The 19667-nt window shown below is 40.2% G+C and overlaps 1 protein-coding gene across 2 annotated transcripts in view; it reads left to right on the plus strand.

Annotated features, from left to right (window-relative positions):
• The window catches only part of PTN (pleiotrophin), a 76810-nt gene that overhangs the window by 926 nt on the left and 56217 nt on the right, over positions 1 to 19667 (plus strand). The window lies entirely within an intron of this gene.

The raw sequence follows: 19667 nt of genomic DNA on the forward strand, positions 1-19667 counted from the left end.
ACTGGTGCTCCTAACTCCTTACCTTCCTTCATCCTTGCCTCTTTTTCCAAGTAGAGCTTTTTATAGGGGAAAGGTAGTCTTCAGTCTTCTGGTGCTCATCTGCTCCTTTTACATGTCCCAGTTGGCTGTGGCACAACACTCTCTTCCACACTGCAAGTGATTTGCCTTGGCTGTGAATGTCTACTGTGCATTAGCTTAGTGATACGCTCTGAAGCTGGATTCTAGGATGTAAACCCTAGAGACCGGTTGGTTCTTCTCAGCATCGTGCAAATGTTTGTGTCTTGTGTTAAGTCTTTCTCTGTGGGATAACCCTGCAGCTATGGATAGTGGTAGGTGTTTTAACTAGATCCTATTTACTCTAATTGACTTGTATTACAGTGGAAGAGCTCTACCTGTGCCTTATCAGCTCTTGAACTCTCTGCCTTTTCCTTGTTTTCCATTTAGGCTTTGATTTTTTTTAATTTTTTTTTTTTTTGAGCTCTTAGCAAAGTTTAACTTTTGGAGCAAAACATAGACTGAGTGCATAACTGCTTGTGTTAGGGTGAAGGAGGAAAGAGATGGAGAGAAAGAACGGAAGCTCATGGGAAAAGTTTTTATAACGAAATACTTGTCGTTTGCTTTTTCTGGGCAGTTGATTTACAAAGCACAATTCATTCTTTTTTCTGTGTATTTCTGTTTCCCCCCTGCAAAGAAATAAGAAAAAGAAAAGAAAATGGAGAGAAATGGTCTAAAAGGAAAATGGAACCTTTGTATTTGTAACAAAATTCCTTAATTTGCTGTAGTAATGAAAATTTGGAAGTGGATGGAGAGGGTCCTTCATTGGAGAGGACAAACAAAAAAAAGCAGTGACAAAAAAGCCCTTGCTGTGTAATTTAGCAACTCTTTTCCTAAAGAGAAGCAAAGCAGGGGTTTAATATGCTCCTGTCTCCAGGGGAAGTTAAGCTCTTTGGTGACTTATTACTTATGAAGCTTTGGATGAAATTGAAGGGCAGAAACTTACTGGTTTTAGCATGCTGCAGAGCAAACTCTTGGGTGGAAAAAAGAGAAGCCAGCAACGAATCATTCTTTTCAAATGGCAAATCTTTGTTTATAGTGTAGAAGTGGCTTAAGAAAAAGACTTTTTGCAATTATCCAGATGTCTGTCACCAGTTACTTGAGATGCTGTCTGTGGCAGAAACATCCTTGCCAGCAGGTTGGTCTTACTATAGTATTACAAAACACAGCGCTGCTGTCCCAGTACCATATGCCTGTATTCCTCTATGACCATGCTGACACTGAAGATGTTTCAGCAGCTTATCTTATTCCTGAGATGGCTGTACTGATGGGTGTTTTGTGTAGATTCATCTTTCTGTCGCTAATGTGACTATTATGACTTAGCTGACTTCCAGCAGTCACAGCTCCAGCAATGTACTCCCCTGCCATACCCAATGTGTCTTCTTGATCATTCTGGGAATGATTGTTCCTAAGTCCTCGGATAATGATCAAAACCAGTCTTTACAGGAGCTCTGAAAATGCACTCCTTTAACTGATGCTTTATTTTATTTTAGTGTCTTTTTGCATCAGGGAAGATTTGATTTATCAAGTGTAACAAAATTTTTAGTGTAACACTGGGGCATTAGGCATGGAGCTGGAGTAGCTCACAAAACTTCCTGCTCTGTTCAGGCCCCCTCATTACCTACGTGCCCAACCGTGGTATTTTTCTGTGGGAACTGGTCTTTAACAATGTACGCTTTGCTTCGATATTTACAACCTCTTGCTGATCAGTCTATCAAAAGCATTTTCATTTAGAGGATTCATTTCAGGACTTTAATTGAGGAAATCTCTTTGTTTCAAGCCTCTATAATAAACCATTCAAAATGCTGTCTTTGAACGAACTAGGTCACTGTAACACGCGGACACACAGAGTGATTCTCATCTGCTTAGGGTAGCCTGCATTCGGTCGACCCATATCCCTGGTGAGCTTGTCCCTGATTTATCCTTCTTGGACTGGCTTGTTCACAGGGAGCTTATGCTGAAAATTCACTGCTGGAGGTCATTCTCCATTCTTGGCATCTCTGGCAGCCTTAAGCTTAAATTGCAGCCTCATTTTCTATCCAATCAATACCACTCTTATGTCGCTGAGTTTCCATGGTGCCCCCAATCTTCTGTCTACATATTGATGTCTGACAGCAGGAATAGCATTCTGTGTCGCTATATATACTTACTAAACCTGTCAAAACTATTTAGGATCTGTCGCACTAATTTATATCCATATCCTGATATTATTTGTATCTGTTGAGTTTTGACTGATGGAACTCGCTGCACTAAGGAATCAGACCCAACAATGCACTCCAGGGATGGTTCGAGGGATGGACGTCTTGAGAAAGGGAAAAAGACTCTCTTCTAGAGTAGCTGGGGTAGTCTAGAATCCTTTGAGCACAATAGAGTCATTTTGAAAACATCCAAGTCTCAATGGCTCCAAGTTAATGCTTTGGAAATCATTCTCCATTGTGCTGCTCTGAATGCACAGAGGGTCCTCTCCGATGGAGCTGCTGCCAGAGGAAAATAGAAAAGTGGGCATTGTCGAGTGTTCAATGTGCATTTGAGGAGAGCTGGGGGAAATTTGAGTCAGTTGTCTCACATCAAGTTTCATCAGCAGAAGCACTGTGGAAAAATGAAATTAAAGGAGCGAGCAGTGCCTTCTGTAACGTGGATGTTTACTTCAGTGACCCACAGTAGTTGCTTAAGAAGTGGTATGGTGGTGGCACAGTGGATTGACACAGTACGAACTAAACACAGTGGAAATGGCATATCTTCTGTGTTTTTCTAACTTTCAAGGAATTGATACCTGTTATCTGTGCCAACAGTAATAGGCACTAAATAACCAGTAGAGTTTATTTTTTAAAATTTAAATATGCTTTGCAAACCACCAGTCTTGTAAGAAGCAGAGGTGGTGGTCTGCTGGAGAAACTTTAATCACACTATCTTTGACATGGCTTGATCCACCCCATGAAATAAACTTTGGCAGTCAGTATGAAATTTGCTGGTTAAAATTGTTCATTTGTGAGTTGCCAGAAGAACTGATTTTGTGATGCCAAGTTCATTAATACTTTTCAGACCCTCTTCAGGCTCCTATAGTCTTTTCACTGGTGAAAAGTAAGGGCATTTGAAACTTAACAGGCCCTGTTGCAGGTGGTGTTTGACATAGTGGTATTAAAGTAGTTCAGTTTGTTATATTTTCAGCAGTGCATTATCTTATCCTGGTAGAAAGGGCCAGTGGGACTTTTCCAAACTAGACGCTCTCTTGGCCCATACGTCTTGCCTTATTTTAAGTCCAAGGAATAGACTCACTGAACCATTTAAAATATCTGTCTCTAACTCCTACAGTGGCACCATGATGGTTTTTTTAAGCTTTTCTCATTTCCTTGCATATGTGGGAGTGACTTTCTAAAAACTGTAGTCATCTTGCAGGCTGCTTTTTAATGTCTTTCAGACCAAAGGTTGAGAGAACACAGCTGTAGGCAGTTTCTTGGGAGATGAGAAGGGGAAATGTGAATATAATAAAGAGCTAAATATATTACTGATGTAGCCAGGTGATTTCCACCCCCTCTGTCCTTGTGCTCCAAAAAGCCTCTGCCCTTCCTTGCCTTCTCAGAGTAGCAGATTCTGGTTTCAGTGTGGATAACTTCTGGATGTGAGGAGCAGAGCTGACTATGTCTGAGGCAAAGTCCAGTTTTGTTAATGAAAAATTAAAAAAAATGTATTAATATGTTAATTTGGGCCCTAGGAACATGTTGCTTGGCAAGTGCAGTTGATTGCATGGCAACTGCAACAGAGGGGTAAAGACTTCCAAAGCAGAACATTAGAGGAGTTGGGGATTTTCTGATAAAAATAGTTTCTGAAAATAACTAGTGCTTGGGGCTCCAGTCCACTGCCATTTAGTAAACTACAAAGTTCAATTTTAAAATGGACCTTTCTCTTCTGAAGGCCTGCCAGCACTATTTCAGTGCTCATTAAAGGTTTCATGAGAACATTTTAAAATCTTCCTTCCTTGTTAGGTTCTGCAGAGTTCCAGTGTAGTTTGGATCTTGTAAGCATCCCTTATTTAGTTGTAGATGATGCCATCATCAAGTGCCTGTGGGGAGGGAAGAGAAAGAGAAGAAATTCTTTAATATCTCAGTCCAAATGCTTATTTTGGCACTGGTCCACAGATAGCTAACAGCGTAAATGAAATTGAATTTTTGCTGTCTTCAAACAATATTTTTGGAGCAACTCATTATCTGTACAAGTTCTCCTCCCACAGGTAAAACCAGACAGAATGACTGGGAGGGAAGAGAATGCCAGATGGGCTTTTCTTTCCTTCAGCAAGCCTCTCTTGACACACCTCAGCTGATGCTCTGTTGTCTTAGTGGGGCTGGTCGAGCTGGCAGTGCTGGGAATGCTGTCAATGAGGTTGAGGTAGCTGGTTTCTCAGACTTGAGTGCAAAGTTGGTCCTGATCTTCTGAGCTCATTGAGGAAGATGATAGACCTTGCTGCTGTTGTCTTCACCGTCTGACTTTGCTACCTGCATCTGCCTGTTGCCTTAGGCTGTCCCCAAGGATTAGGGAGGTAAAAAAATGGGTAATACTGCTCTACGGGTACAAAAGACAGGAAGAATTCCTTGTGTATTGACCAAGCAGTAATATATAGATATCCCTGGAATTCAGAATGTCCCAGTCTGATTGCAAGAAATTAAAATGACTGGACTCACTTCTCAAATTTGATTCTAGTGGATATCAGGCACAAAACCTGGTTTGTTTTTTTTTTTCTTGTGTTTTGTTTCTCAGAGCCATGAGAACAATGGCATTAGTTTCATAACCGACTAAAGATGATCTGACTATTGCGTTTAAGGCTTCCTTGTTTCGACTGGATCACTACTACAACAGATTTATTTATGTATTTATTTAATTTTTTTTTTTAGCTATACTTCTCACACATCATGTATCTTGAAGTGCAAAAGAGCCTTACTGGTGCAGTGCAAATGTATGCGCCCATCTGTACCCGGCAACAGAAGGCTCACAGTCTGGAGCATTTATGTCTCTGTGACAGAAGCATCCAAAATGTGCTTAATACTGTGTGTAGGTAGTTCTCATATCAAAAACTTTGTATTTAAAAATAACTGTTTTACAGGTGTGTTGTCTTTTTTCTTTTTTTACAGGTTTACCGCATACAAGCAACAGTGGGAAGAGTGACACTGGCTCAAAATGCCCATTTTAGCATTTCTGTGATGCTCTTCTAGGCATTTTGTTAGATGGTAATGGATGGATCTCTTGAAGTTTTACTGTCTTTGAAAGTGATACAGGAAGGGACTTAGAAATAGCCTTGGTAGAATGATGGCACATCCAAGATGGTCCTGTCTCTGCAGTATTATGACACTACAAGGTCACAGTTTGCTTTTGGACAATTGAACTTCTTCCATTTCCATACTGACATCTTTTTCAGCTCACTAAGAAATCATATTCTTGCTGTCAAACAGAGATTAATATTAAACCAGGCACATATCTTCGAGCCATTATTCAGGCAAAGTTCAGTAAGAGCTTCATCAGAATAAGGGCTGTAGAATTCAGCCTAGTATTTACAAAGAGGGCCCACTCCTTTGTTTTGGTGACACATTCTCCAAAGTAAGACACTGATGCTGGTAAATGCTTGTGACTCTCCTTGCACTTCTTGCAGCAGAAGTTCGTTACTTTCAGTGAAAGTGCCTTTCACTGGATTGAAGCACCTTTGAGCAAATTAAAGATAAATCAAGATATTGTTTTGATATTCTGCCTTAATTCTAGTAGGAAAACACTTTGTTCCTTTAACAATAAAAATTAAGTGTTCAAAAGTAGCCTCCCCACTATTTTAAACATAAATAGTTTGATCTACTTGTTGTACCTAGGGTGGTTTCTTCTGGAAACCCAGTCTTCTATGGTAGGAGCTTAGCTTGCTTTCTGGTGCTGATGAAAAGCCCCTGAGATGCTCTGTTTGCTTCCCGATAGCTCGTGCCACCTGACTGCATGGTTGTTTGCTGGGATTGCTGCCTTCCCAGAGGTCACAAAGATGTTTTTGTTTGCGCAAGTCACTTGCTTTTATTAGAAGCCTGCCTGGGTGCAGCTGATATGCAGTAGGGACTGAGGAAGGGGAAAAAAAATAGTCTGCTAGCTTTCCCTCTACGGCCAACAGATAGGATTTTCATCAGTCTTCCAAAACACCGCAAGCTTTGATTCAGGAACTTCATGTCATCTCACTTATTAAATCCTCACTTTTCATAAGCTGTCCCTTCAGCCCGTGTTTCTTCTCTGATTTGTGTCTTGTCAGATGCTTTTGCTAATCTCTGTAGTTGATGTTTGCTTAAGTGATTATTTGGCAGAAGCGTGTGAGCGGGTGTGCGTGTGTGATTGCCGTTGGCATGGCAGTTAGTATGATACGGCATTAGCATACTTGCTCTGTGCTGCAGGCCTCCTCCTCTTCGAGGCATAGTTATACAGCATGGGAAAAAAACCCAACAGCAGAAAGGCACAGGGGAGCAAGCTATGGTATGGTGATCTTCTGGCCAGTTTGACCAAAGACACATAGAGTCCCAAGGAGCCTAAAGGCTGCTCTTGTTTTCCTTCCATTACTGATCATAAATAGATCATCCACTAGCAGAGGACTTTATAAACAGCCTCAGGGATTATGGGCTGTCTAAATAGGGATATCTGCGTTGAATCTAGTTGTCAGGAATTTCCCTGCACTTGCAAAATGATGTGGGAACCACGTTTATGAGGTGATAAAGAAGAAAAGGCAAGCTCCACGCCTTTTGTGTTTCTTAGCTCAAGAACCTGTCTTCAAATGAGACATGGAGTTTAAATTGCATTTTGGGCTCATTAATGTTGTACATTAGTGAGGTGTACATGTTTTAAGAGATGCCAGTCTCTTCCCTCACTCACTTGTAAATTGAGGTATAGTTTTTGCAGATCTCATGCACTGGAACAGTGTTATGAGCTACGAGTTACCTCACTGAGAACAGTGGGATTTAATTAGACAATGTAAATATAAAACTATATATGAAACCTTTGCTTGATCAGGACCTTTATTTGTAAGGTTAAACAGAGTTAGCTAAAGTAAAACTCTTTGATGATACGACAGGCATTCAGGTGCATGCCCTTTATGAGTGGGTGGAGATGAAATCTCTTGTGATAAGTTTTAGAGCTCTACATTTGGGGCCTTTGGTAGCTTCACTTGATAGCTTTCTGGACTTCTGTTTAAGCATGAGCTTTTTTTGTAAAATTCAAACTATAGGAGAGTTGTTTTTCTCTTCCACTTTCTGACGTCCTCTTCTTCTGTTCACCCATGTTAATAACTATACCTTTCCAAGGTATAGTGTGGGCCCAGCATCACCCTGTGCCAAAACCTATCCTGTTACAACTGCCTGGTGCTGTGAAGGTCCTGACTTTATCCTGATGAGAGGCAAAGGCTCTCATGTCTTTGTGCTGTTATTAGCCCTCTTTTTTTTACTGCTGAAAGGAGAAAACTTTTAAGTTTAACATCTGAAATAGTTTTGTAAAGATGACTGGAATCAAGACTTTAGAAAACATTTTCTCTCCCTATCCCTAATTGACTGAAAAATTGATCATGATTTGATGATGAAAAAATTGTGAAGCTCAAAAAGGGGTAGGAATGGGAGAAAAGGCAAGCAATCTCCCTGTTCCTCCTCATAATTTAGATCTGTATGTTATTTTGAAGCTGCTTTCAAAAACATTTATAGATCCTTTTAGTATTTTGCAACTGAGATGGTGTTTACAAACACCTCTTCTTATTTAGTAGCATGATGTAAACCACACTCCTGGCTTTTTTCTGGCTACTTCTCTGTGCCTATGTACAGCAAATCTGTGCTAGCTTTCACAAACTCTAACCCTAAGAGAGCCCTTAAGAATGGCTGGAGTTTGAATACTTGCTGTACAAGGCAAGAACAGAAAACCAAGCACATACTTTGTTCATTTAATTGCTGTGTACTATAGTTCAGTTTGAATCATGTATGACTCTATCTACAGGGAAGTAGTCCTTTAAATAAGAATCCCTCTTTCTTTTGCTGACCACGGCTGTAGGTTGAGTGGATATGGAGGCTGTGTGTTTTTACATGGAGAGGGGGAAAGATGTGTAGACAATTTGCTCCAACGTTGTGGTTCACATGTATATGTCAGAAGTGAGGCTCTGTATTGAGAAAATTTCCATACTATAGGGATGTATAGCAAAAATGTGTTGTCTAACTTTAGACTTTCCAATTGTGCAACACTTACTATAAATGCCAAGTTCACATCTTTCTGTATTGGCAGTTTCAGTATGTGCAATAAGGCTCTACTTCTATTTGGGATTTTACCAACAGATTTTTCAGCTAATTGTAGGTGGGAATTTCTTGTCTTGTTTAAATCGGAAATACTGAAACAAACAAAAATCCCAGAGTAGGAGAAGGCTATGATGTGTGAAATATGTGTCTAAGTCAAGGAAAATTGAGGTTGATATACTTTACATCAGGCATACTGAAATGGAAATTCTTGAGTTACTGAATCTAAGAATTCTCTTCCAGGTCAGTGAAATTCTAGTGTGTATCTGAACACTTGCGGCACTTAATGGGTGTTGAGGGAATGGAAACAAGAATTTGAGTCTATATAGGAGATAGATATATTGGCTAAAGTAAGCTCCTCATGATGCCTTATGATGTCCAGCTGATGCTATTGATTATGACATTTTGATGATCATGGCATCTCAAAAAAGAATGGTATAGTATACAGGAACACGGAATAGGGAGCGTTTTCTTAAATTTATCCTTTCCTGATCAGTTTAAATTTTTATCAAAGTATACCTTTGAAAATTAGAAAATAACTTATGTACAATTCTAATGATTACAATTATATGTACAATTGTAAACATTTGTAAGCAATTTTAATAATTGGACATTATTACAAAATTATTTTTTACAAATATTGTAAACAGTTTTAGTAATTTATAATTGTTAGTTACAATAAGTATAGAACTAACTGCAAGGAGAATTTTGATTCCAGTTTTTTCCAAACACTCATGAATGTCTTTTCAATTGTTCCACAGGACATTGTGTTTGGGACCTTTTTTCCTTCTATTTTTCCCTTCCCTGTATACTTTTAGAATCACAGACTGGTTGGGATTGAAAGGAACCTCAAAGAGCATCTAGTTCCAACCCCCTGCCATGGACAGGGACACCCTCCAGTAGACCGGATTGTCAAAAGCCCCATCCAGCCTGGCCTTAAACACTGCCAGGGAGTGGGCAGCCACAGCTTCTCTGGGCAACTTGTGCCAGGGCCTCACTGCCTTTACAGTGAACAATTTTTTTCCTAATGTCTAATCTGAATCTCCCCTCTTTTAGTTTAAAACCATTACCCCTTTGTCCTGTCTCTACAATCCCTGATAAACAGTCCCTCTCCAGCTTTCCTGTAGGCCCCTTTAGGTACTGGAAGGCTGCAATAAAGGTCTCTCTGGAGCCTTCTCTTCTCTAGGCTAAACCAGCCCAACTACCTCAGCCTGTCCTCATAGGAGAGGTGCTCCATCCTTCTGAACATCCTTGCGGCTCTCCTCTGGACTCACTCCAACAGGTCCATGTCCACCTTACGTAGGAGGCCCCAGAGCTGGACATAGTACTCAATGTTGGGTCTCACAAGAGCAGAATAGAGGGGCAGAATCATCTTGATTGACCTGCTGGTCACAGTGGTTTTGGTGCAGCCCCAGGCATGGCTGGCTTTCTGGGCTGCAAGCGTACATTGATGGGGTCACTTTAAAGTTCTCATAAAGCAACACCCTCAAATCCTCCTCCTCAGGGCTGCTCTTAGCTTTCATTGCAAAAGACATTTTAGCATTTGTTAGTGTTGAGTAGGCCCTTAGCCTAGAATAAATATATTTTCCACTCTCTGATGCAGCATGTGATTTGTATGAAATGAAAGGGATATTTTTTTTTAAAAAAAATCATTTATATCTGTCTTTAGTTCATCCAAGTGTTTAAAAAACAAAAAAAAGTGTACTAAGCTTAAAAACTATTTGGAATAGCAGAAATTCCAAGCTGCATCATCTGATCCCAGGTAAACTGCCTGTACTGTGCAGACTCCCCTACTTGTCTAGTCTCTTTGCTCAGATTACTCACTGGTCTCAGTTTGGGTTTGCAAAACTGGACCACTGAAGGCTGCCACTGCTTCTATAGCAGAAGCTGCATTGGGCTATAAAATAGGTCTGGATTTTTCTGAACATACAGATCACATGCTGTGAGCAGCAGTCCCAATCTGATTGCATAAGCTATGGAAGTGAGGATGACAGAGCACTGGGACAGGCTGCCCAGGGAGGTGGTTGAGTCTCCATCTTTGGAGATACTCAAGACCCATCTGGACGCCTCTCTATGCAATATGAGCTGGGGAGCTGCTTTGGCAGGGGGGTTGGACCCGATGATCTCTTGAGGTCCCTTCCAACCCCTGTGATTCTATGATTCTAAGTAAAATGGAAGACCTTGTGTCAAGTTCTTTAAAACAAAGTTTATGTGGACTGCTTGAAACTCTGCAAGTAGCCTTCATCTTCATTAGCTTTAAATATGCATAGATCTGAAATAGATTTCTCTCCTCTCCCCCTCCAACACATAAACCACACCCAAGCTGTGTTGGTTTTGAAGATGTATTTCCATAACTCTGAATAGCTGAAAGTTCCTCAATCTTAATTCTGAATTCTTGTGTCTCCAATGTACTTATTTTTATAACCACCAACTTATCTTTGCTTTAGTAGGTCACCCTTCATAAATATTACACATTCTCTCATGTTTCTTGTTTTCAGTGGCCTTTTATAGCCCCATGCCAAGCTCTAAATCTGCAAAAATATTTCAGCTTTTTTATGTCTGAGTGTGCTCCCAATTCATGCCCTTAATTCAGTGAGCACATTTAGGTGAAATTTAACCTGGCATTCTATAATTGCATTAGAATTTCTCTAGCCAAACTTTTTTCATATTACAGTTTAAAATTTTAGAAGCCCCATTCTAAAGTTTGGTCCAATCTGAAATTATTCTTCTGCTAAGTGCAGGGATACAAGATCTTTTGTCTCCAGAACCGTTTTGATGTGTAGACGTTAATTCAGTAATCTATAGTAGGTAAGCATATACACACACACACATATATATTTGTTGATGAATTTTATCTGATATTGGTGTTGTCCATTTGCTGTGTAGGTGTAAGGACAAGAACCTCCGTTCTCTTGACTAATGCTATGTTCTACAGGCAGCACATTTTTTTACCCTGTTTTTCATTCTTTCAGAAATGTCATAAGTGCACTTGACAGCACTGATCCTAAGCTGAACTTTGGGTGCTACAACCACTGATTTTTGTTCTTACCCGGGCAGTTCCTTGAGTAATATTTAAAGAATAACAGGACCTTACCTCTTATCCCAAGATTACCAAACTCTCCTAATAGGCTTTTTCAAAGGCTTTGAAAATCCAAACAATTTACATGTAATGAAAAATAGCTAGGATAAGTTTGTAAAGGCTTCTTAGGACTGATTTATCATTGTGCTTTTTTTTTTTTTTTTGACTTTTCTGGTTTGTAGAGCTTCTCTTTCAGGCTGGTTGACACTTGGCTTAACTGATTTTTTTCAGCTCTGGAAATGCAGTTTAGTACAATCAAGTGTTTAGTGGTTTGTTTGTTTTGGTTTTGGTTTTGTGGTTTGTTCTTAATTTATTTTATTTCTCCTAACTCTGAGTGGCAGTTCTGTCTCAAGTTCTTCACTTGTAAAACCCTGGGGCATGCATCTCTCTTTCCTACTTTGAAGTGAAAACTGAAGCAGAGGAGCCATTTAACTTCTGCACAATCCCTTCTGCCCTCACGGACTTCTTTGTATCATGGTAGTCTGTGATACACTCTGCAGGACCCACCGGCTCTTCTGGAGTTCCAGTTTACTGTGTGCTTAAGGAATGCTTTATTACTTGTCACTATGTATTTGCCACATTCTTCAACCTTGCTTTTGGACTTCTCAAACTCCATTTCGCATCTCACCTGCCAAAGTTGTTCTCTCCTATTAGATTCACTTGGGCTGGATTTCCATTTTCTTTCTCTTAAGGATACTCTGTGAATGAATAAATTCTTAAACTACATTTGAGAAGCTTTTTTTTTTTTTTCTCCTTTTCTGAGTGGCAGGAATATCATCAGTGATTGCACTTTGGCATCTTTTCAGAATATCTGTGCTCATTCTTTGCATGCTTTATTAAAAGCAGGCTCTCAGGGAACAGAAAAAAAGTGATTTTATGGTTTTCTTAGGACTTCTAATGCTCCCAAACATAGCATCCACTATAACCATGTAGTAACTTTGGGGTGAAGATTTCAAAAGATGAGGACAGAATTCTATGTTTAGAAATTTACCCTGATTGTGGCCATTCCCCCTTTGGAAATTAGTCTAAAAACATAGCCCTGTCTAATTTCTGAATCAATTCTTTCCCCCTTTTTTGGGGACCTACTCATTTAGCTTTTCCTTCTGCAAGCTTCAAACTGGCTGCCATCCTATGAATTGGTTAGACTGGCAAGAAATCATTTAGTAAGAAACCCCTCATTTACACATTTCTGGAAAATGGTAATGTTGTCATAATGTGATCACTGAGTATTTTACATCAATCACCTTGAGTCTGAATTGGGGGCTTGTATTTTATCATCCTTAAGACAGTATCTGAGAATTTGTAGTTGGAAACACTTCCCTGATGAAGTCAGATTTGTTCTTCTGACTTGTTTATCTTTCTTGTTAAGTGTGTGAGTATAGTTCAAGATTGTACATTTGTATCATTTTAGAAGAATGCTCTCTATGAAATTTAGCTAAAGTAATTAAATATGTATGTAAAAATAAATTTATACATCTATGTAGGGTTATTGTGATATAGATGGACCATATAATTTGTCATCGACACTTTTTGTGTTACTGCCTTTTATTTTGATTAACATTTGAGCAAACTGTGCTCCAGGAAGCTGTTTGTGATATCAGAAACGCAAGCTGATTGCACTCATGTACATCTAATTTGATGCCCTGATGCTTTCCAGCTGTGGTAAATGGGCAGCTATTTGAAAACAAGTATGTTATCAGAGTTGGAATATCCTGTGAAAAATACCCATTTTCCTTTAAGTCTGGCTGTGTTCAATTAATATGGTCTTTCTGAATATCACAGAAAATGTTCTTAAATATTAACTTCATGTAGTAACACTTCTAAAATGTCTTTCATTTAACCCCTAGAGTTATTTATATACTGGGCAAAATTGATGCTTCTCCCCAATTTCTATTATGGAAAATCAAGAAATCACAGCTACTTTAACCTTTTAGGTAATAAATCCCAAAGAAAATCTTCATTTTTTCAAGGGGAGGGATGCTTTGTTACATCCTTCATTTTGAAGCTATTCCACATGCCCAGTGGCGGTGGTGAGAGGACAGGGTTTGGGCATCCACTAAGGTGCTTGCTTCTCAGCAGAAAGTCAGTAGCAGCCCCTTTCCCAGGTTGCTTCTCTGTGCACAGATGGAGTGAGAGAGACAGGGGACAGCAGTGTGTTATCACCAACTGATGTCACAACAAACAATCTCAGAGCCTCTGTGCATCTTTTTTTCTATTTTTGATGCATGCCAGCATCTCTTGAGCAGAAGCAAATCAACTTATGCAAACATATGCCAAGAACAGGAAGGGAAGGCTTAATTGATCAGGAAGACTGAAATGGTCTTCTGTCTTTAACAGGAGATTTTTATTAATTTTTTTGTGTGCTAGTGGAAAAAGATTTATAATAATGTTTACGAATCACAAAGGTCGCTTGAGGCCTTTCTTAAATTCCTATCTTTGGAGAAAAGTGTCTGCAAAGGAATGTACAGAGAGGAAAGTAGCATGTTCCTCCTTGGTTTTTAGCAAACTAGTGCACGCAAGTTAGGTGCGCTGCCACTTGTAAGCTCTCTCTCTCAGCATTTCAATATAAGCCAGTTAACTGGATTGGGCTAGACTTAAGAAAGAGCTCGTTCCTATTCTTGATGAGCTCAAGTGGCTTTTATGTAGGGTGCTGTGAATGGGCACAAGGGCTTAGTGCTCCTTGTCATCATGTGAGCAGCTAAACGCGTTGTAGCTTTTGCTGTGGCACACGCGGCACCAGCAGTAACAGAAGCCAACTGAGGCTGCAGTTAACCTCCTGCTTCTAATGATGGTGCTTTTAGATCACTTGCGTAGGACGCCTCGGAGCATGGCAAATGAACGGGTGACAGCAAGTAGCTTTTGTTTAAACAATGGTTTACTTTAAGTGGAACAAGGAGAAAAATGTGTCTGGTTTTAATGGGTCTCTACTGCTTTGTAAATGAAATACAGTGACCAAAAGCTCACCTGCCTTCTTTTTTTCACATCCAGCTGCTCTTGCTGCTGATCAGAGCTCAGTGGAAATGTTTTTGTCATATAAAAGGTAGAAATAAAGACTGCCAGCCTCCTGAGACTGAAGTTACCCTTCAGCTTTGGATGGTGACTCTGTGGGATTTGGTGGCTCTGTTAACACAGCATCATCATATTAGCCCACCAATAATGGACTCTGCTGTTCTTGTGTTTCCCTCCGCTTAGCTCACACGGGATTCATGGCATTGTCTTATAATGTGCCTTTCCATATGTGTGACTTGCAGACTGCAGGCAGATCTGTGAGGTCTTAGCATAGCCTGACATTGATCCCATTTGCCTCCTTCCCTGAGCAGAAAGCATGTGGATAGAACTTTCATATCACAGCAATGGAAGCCACACACACATTAAAAGACAAAATGATTCTGACAAGTGAGACAATTTCTCTGCAACTGAGAGTGTTTTTCACAGAAGAATGAAACATGCTGTCCTTTGGGGTTAATAAAATGCTTACACTTAGAATTTGTTAACATGGTCGCAGGATAGCAGGAGAAGGTATGACTAGTTCATGTATGCCAGTGAGGATGCAGGATGTTCATCTACCCCAGTCACTGCAGCACAGCTGAGCTGTAGACATAATTTGTGTGGGTCACTAATAGCTTTGATGGATGGGCTAACCTGAAAGCTTCTGGATGCTTTCAGTCATGATGTGTTTTGGCCTGAGAATTTGTATTTCTAAGTGAGAATTGATTGTAGTGGCTGAAATGTGTTTGGCCTCATTTAGTGCTACTTCAGCATCTGCCCTTTTGGAGGCTGGGTTTTTTAGGCAGAGACCTCTCACAGTATTTGGGTTTGGCATTTGTGATTCCTGCGACATATGCCCTAACTATTAAGGCAGGTGAAGATGATGTCCAAGAAAGGACCAAAGATGACTACAGGGTGCTTTAAACCCAAAGACAAAGATCTATGATGTGCTGTGACAAACCAAGGCAGGACACACCAAGAAACTACCCCCAATCTAATGTTCATTGTAAAATCAGCTGAGCTGCTGTGCTCTTATACCCTTTTACCAGGGCCAGGCCTGGGATGGCAGGTGGAGCAGTGGGACTGAGATGAAGGACTCTCACTGTGGGAAGCAGTGGATGTTGCAGGTAGTGATTAAGAAATGCTGACAGTGTGGTGATAGGACCAAGAGCGACACAGATGGCGATGAATTTTATTTAAATTCCCCCCCCCCCCACCCCTTGTGGTTAGAACTAGGACTGTGAATACAGAGGAGGTGCTGTAGGGTAGGACACGCAGTATGGAAGTCCAGGGCAAGAGAAACGAAATGGTGCAAACAGTGTGAAACGCATTTGTGGAGTTTTGTGTGGGAAGGCTGCATTTCACTTGCTTCCAGCCAACTTGGTGTAGCTAATAGTGTTTAATGCTCTGTTGTTTGTTTGGGGTTTTTTTTCCCTCCTTTTTAAGCAATGTATTTACCTCATAAAGGAAAAAGAAATCTTATTCATGTATGTAGTACCTTCCTGGGAACCAGGAATAGTACAGGGCAGTCTGCAGTTGACACAAACAGATTTATTCCTGGCTGAATAAGCTGTTCCTGAGATGCTGTGGGCCTCTTCCTAAGCAGGCGTGTGATCTGGCTTCCATGGAAATCTGGCTTTCTGTGTCATACTGTCAATTGAAAAGATTTCAGGAGCTTTTTAAAAGCTGGTCATGATCTGGGCCCATTTCTGGTTGTTCTACCCCATTCCCTTGGCCATTCTCCCTACTACTTCTAATTCATAGTGGCTAAGACTCAAGAAGAAGGCCCTCCACAAATCTACCTGGATTCTTTACTGCATACATAGTTCAGGCTTTCCCTTGCTCTGCTTGGGGAAGAAAAAGGAAAAAAATCTTGCTGACAGCAAATTGGGTTAAAAAAGCAAGAAATTAAGTAAATATACATTATGATACATTATGCTCCTTGGATGTAAGGACAAGTGTGTGGAGTATCAGACTACAAGGGAGGTAAGAGGCAGATCTCTTTCAAAGATGATTCTCCAGGCGGGTGGGGAGCTGGCTGGTCTGATGGCAGAAAGCATGCAGACTGTTTGAGGAGGTTGGTGTAGGGGTGCTCCTCAAAAGCCTGGGTGTTAAATAGCATCTCTTTCCCATTTTCCTGGTCACACGGCTGGGTAAGATAAAAGCTTCATCCAGTTCCTAGACCTTGGAATGGCCTTGCAAATCCAGCCAGCCGTTGTGAGAGGGGTTAATTCACACCGTCGCCACAGAAGACAAAATAGATCTTTGAAACAAATGTGGTGGTGGGGGTAAACCCATCAATCATGTGAATGCTGCTTTACAGTAATTCACAACTGCAGCTTTTTTCTTAAGCAAGGGCTGGCCGAGTCCGATCAATCCCTTGGCTCTCAAATAGATCTCAGCAGGCAGTAGCTCGCTCCTTGTGGGTTTGTATGTACATGAAAGCCCACTTTATATTAACTCTGTGAAATAGTATTTTTTTTCCTCCCTCTAAACCCCTTAGCACTAATTCAGTGTAATTATACTCACTGAATACAGTACTGACAGCCCCACTCCTCCCCCTTTCCTCTCAGGATATTGGCCTAAAAATCACTAGATGTAGAAAATCCAAAACAATGATGGGATTCTTTGTTCTGGCCTTCTACATAGGTTTTTATTACTTTAATGTAACCCATTGGTCACACTTTTAAGTATTTTCTTTAAAACTAAGGACTAAAAATACATGATTTTTTTACTTTTAAAAATTAATGAAGAATTAGACTTGTTTCTAAGGAAAATGCTAAATATTACAAAGCTCATTACTAACTGAGCATTGGCATCATTACTAATACCCTGAGGCTGCTGAGGACCACTTTCTACCTTTCTTGAAATGAGGAAAGGTGCCAGGAAAAGGCGGGGAGCCTTTTTCCACCTGTTCCTTCCTGTGTCTGCGTCTGTGTCTTAGAGATGGGTGACATTTTCCCTGTTGTGTTTTTGGGGCTGAAAATAAAGATGCAGGTGCCTTAACACAGCATGTTTTAGTCTCTTGTAGCTCCATATGTATGAATGAAACTTAAATAGTGGGAAATATCTGGAAGGTGTTAAATAAAAAGGATCTTAAGGGTCATACAAAGTAGGCATTGGCAGATGAGCTCTGAACATAGTGCTGTAGAGAACTGTCTAAATATACATCTTAGGCATATACAAGAGAAGGCTGGACTAGAGCTGAAGAGAGAGATACCAGGATAAGACATCCTGTGTTGGTGTCAACATTTTCAAAAGGCGCAAAAAAAAAAAAAAAAGAAAGGAAAAGAAAAGCTCTCCAACAAACTTTTGGCAGGAGAAAGTTTGCTCTGCAACTTAAAGAGCTTAGTCTGTCTTACAGAAGAACAGATAACCACATTATAAATATCTTTTAGGGAGGAAAAATAACAAGTACTGAAGGCCTCTATAACTTACTGGGGAAAGCCATGATAAGAAAAATTCAATTACAAACTAATTTACTATTTTACAGTGTTGATGGTGGGAGGCAGGATGATAATTTCTCAAAAGCTTTCATAGAAGGCAGTGGATGCCTCATCTTACGAAGCGTAGACAGCAAATGTGGTGGTGTGGATTCCAGAAGATTGGTACAAGGAACTAACTTGGGGCTTTTCCATAAGGACATCCATTTTGTCTTGACAGAAGAGTTTTTCTCAGCTGCTCAGAGGTGAAATGCGGGCAGGTCAGTGAAGCAGGAGTCTGTGTTTTAAGAGATAGAAAATGTGTCCTGCTTTAATAAGTAACCGACTTCTCTTTTTGACTAATATGGAAATACTGTAATTTAGGTGCCTGTTTGTGTTCTACAAAGTCTGTAACACGTTTCAACTCACATCTCTTGCATTGCCTTTATCATATCAAATTGTAACTAACTCTGTAAACCTATTAGAACAGAGCCAGACATCATGTGACAAGGAGTGTGAACAGAGAAGCGTGCATTATAGAAACTAAAAGGGCCGTGCTGGGAAGGCATTTACCATCAGATTATAGAGGTGTTTACTCCTTCCTTTCTAAGTGTGTGCATGTGTGGCGTTTTGGTAGATTTGGTCTTGTGTTTTCAGGGTTTATTCCCTCCTTACCTTGCTTAGTGAAATAGTGGCTAAGTGTGTGCTTTCCTTTCCAATCAGGAATGATTTTCTTGATAGCAGACAGGCAGGCCACATCCTGACATCTGAACCCTGGTCCTTTAGCACAAAAGGTCTCCTCTTTGAAAAGTAAATCTGAATGAAGAAAAATGTGCTATTGTAAGCTAGGTAGGTTGTGTCCATTTTGTAGTGTAAACAAATGTCTTAAGAGTGAAGTAAATCTGATCAAGCTTGGGTGTTGCCAGTTCTAAGAAGAGTATCCTCACCCTTGTGTGCTACTTCTTGTCCATTTCTAGTTGGGGAAGCTGGAAGCTGTGCAGGGATAAGGAGGTCTTCTGGACTTTTCAAAACTGAGGAAACAGAGGTGTTAGAAAGGAAGAGGGTGTCAGCTTTATTGGCTTCCTTTGCTCTAGTGATTCAGGGGCCTTTATTTATGCTTTTTTAGCCATGAGAATAAGCTAGTTCAGTTTCCAGAATGAAGAGAAATGCTGACTTTTCTCTCAGTGAGAAAAATGAAGAAGCTTAGAAGCTTTGAACTCTAGTTCAATTTGAGCACTGGCTATAGTTACATAAATTTCTGGCTTTATTTAAGAAGATTCTGAAAGATCAAATCCCAAATAGAATTTTCCCAAATGGGGAAAAACTTGTTTGTTCCTTTCTCTGAAAATATGGAACTATCCCACAACCTATATTGCCTTAAACTGAGTTTTCGTGTTTAATACAACTTGGGTGGGGGTGACAGGTCAAAAAGCATGAGTTGTAAGCCTGCAATGTGGAAAGTGGTTATTGCCTGCATCAGTTCCCCACACCATAGAGCAGCCTCTGTTTTCTAATTCTCCTGCTTTGTTTTATGCAAAGGTCACACTTCCCCAGCGACCATTAGGACCTATTTGCTTTTGTTTTATCTCTGTGATTAATGTTGCCTAATTTAATGATGAAATAGTGGAACCATCTGGTGACCCAACTTCAAAAGGCTGAAGCTCTAGGATGAAAACTTTGGATAGAACTGTGAACATTGGGCCAACTTGGCTCCTGTACTGCAGAGAGAAAGTACTTCTGGATTTCTGGAGCTGGTAAAAATATTTCTTCTCTAGCTTTATGCAGGTAGCTCCTCCTATTGCTACAAAAAGTGTTTTCAACATGTTTTAGTTGTTTAGGTGAGTGCATGTTAAT

This window comes from Gallinula chloropus (genome assembly GCF_964237585.1).
Source record: "Gallinula chloropus genome assembly, chromosome: 1".
NCBI classification, from domain to species: domain Eukaryota; kingdom Metazoa; phylum Chordata; class Aves; order Gruiformes; family Rallidae; genus Gallinula; species Gallinula chloropus.